The following is a 2,200-nucleotide window of genomic DNA, read 5'->3' as shown; positions in this document are numbered from 1 at the left end:
TCCAACTCATTGCAAAGGTGTGGTCATATTGTAATATGACTTCATAGTTGTTACAAAAGAAACAGCTATCGTATAACAAGAGGAGCATGTTAAAATGTCATCCCTATTGGCACACTTCCCTGTTGTGTATTTGCCCACTAGTTCTTTTAACTTTCTCTTTCATGAATCATCCCTATCACTGAAATATCTTTATTAATTGCTCATGTAATACTAGTTAGGATTCAAACTTTGTGTACAGTGCAGCAATGTGAGCATCAAATTGCATTTATGGTTTTAATTTGAAAAATATCATATTGCTGTGAGGAGATGCAAAGAGACTTACTGGAGTCTCATGGAGCTTTTTTGTTGGTTTGTTTGTTTGTTTGGGTGGTGGGGTTTTTTGTTTTGTTTTTTTGTTTTTTTAAAATGAGCTGTCTAGCACTTATCTAGGGTTAGTGTTTTTTACATGTCCTTTACTTACCCTGAGTAAATCTGTGGTAAAATACGATAACCTCCTGCAGTTGTAAAAGCAGCTGCTTGCTGGGTTCCAATCTGTCAAGTTCTGCCTCAGCAATGCAGCCTCTTGTTATTTATTTTGTACATTGGAATGGGATTTAGTGCAAAATGTTTGCAGCCTCAAAATAACAGATTTTCTCAGGGTATGACTACTTGAATATTGATTGGTTGTTGTACAGTTTTCCCTGCACTTGTTTTACAAAAGCCTGATAAACTTACAGTATGGATGAATGTATACATATGAAAAATATTAAGACCAAAATAACTGTGAATCTTAACTTTTTTTGGTAGTTGTGTTAATGAACTGTATTAGTCTTTGTCTTGTGTCTTTTACTGGGCAAAAAGTACAAGTTAATTGACAAATAGTCCAGAAGCTGGTTCCTAAATAACACAATCTGACAAATTAATTTGGGAATAGTGAACCTCTGAAATGTTGGTCTAGAATCTCTCTCTAAAGCCAGATTACACTGATGAGCAGTTAATCACAAGATTAGATCCAGTTTCCAAAGGGAATACTCGTGTGCATAACTGTTCACCAATGACAGTAGGGGTTTTTGGTAATTCTCATTAGAAATAATAGTTATCCAACTACGTTTTAATATGCCTGGAGATTAAGAACAAGGATGGTCCCCCATGAATGGCGTATTTGAATACAAGTGAAAAATGGGAGGCTTTGTATTTAGGCACTTACGTGGCTAAATTGTAGAAAGAGGATATCAATGAGTGGGAGTCATGAATTTGGGAAGAGAGGGAGGTAGTTATCTTTATTCCTGGAGGGAAAGTAGGAATAAAGAAAGGGATATGTCACACTTAGCATTCAGAGTCTTCTAACAGTGGAAATAATGTAATGGTTAGTACTGATTTGAGATGTGTTTTCACAAACTTAATCTGCAATTGTATTTTTTCAGTCTTCTTTTTTAATATTATCATGTTATTTTGAGTTTTTATCAAAAATATGGGTAGCCACATCAGCTCTTCTTTCATGTAGTGAGAATGTGGTGTGTTTACTGGTATTGCTCTCTTGAGAGCAGACAGAGTCTAGTGTGCTACTTCTCTAGTCTTGGGAGTGAAGGATGTTTTTGTGTGGGGTTTTATAATGAAATGTGTCCTTACAATATGGAATTTAAGAATGAATTTTAGTGGAGCTGGAAGTGGGAGTACAGTGGCCTTATGTTAGAAGTAGACCAATAACAGCCTTATAAGGAGGGAGTATTTTAATCCCTCTTTTTAAAAAAACCAACTTGACAGGAAAATTACAACAGAAAATTTCAGGTGTGGGAAAGGGAAACTTCACCAATGTTAAAATTTAAGTTTTATTTTTTACACTACAGTTTTGCAAGTTTACATGATTGTATTTGAATCATTTTTTCTTACACTCCCAATTATAAATTGCTTTCCAAGGTGAAATGAAGTCTGTAGCTAACATTAATATTGCCAAGCATAAATTACAGCTACTTATGCTGTGACTCTTCCTCAGCTACTACGCGTCAGTACCTGTTCAGGCTTGAAACAGACTGCTATTGTTCCAGATTGTGTGACTGTATGGAGAGTCTACACTAATCTGTTTGCTCCTTTACTTGTGAGCAGCATGTTAGTGAAATGGCAGTCTGGAGGGAGGAGGAGTGATTTAAAATATTAAGCCTTTTTACTCCACAGTTAAATCATCATTGCAAAGCCCATCTCATTTTGTCAGCAAGGCTGTTCC

Source organism: Emys orbicularis, chromosome 1, assembly GCF_028017835.1.
Source record: "Emys orbicularis isolate rEmyOrb1 chromosome 1, rEmyOrb1.hap1, whole genome shotgun sequence".
NCBI classification, from domain to species: Eukaryota; Metazoa; Chordata; order Testudines; family Emydidae; genus Emys; species Emys orbicularis.
This window is presented reverse-complemented; position numbering follows the sequence as displayed.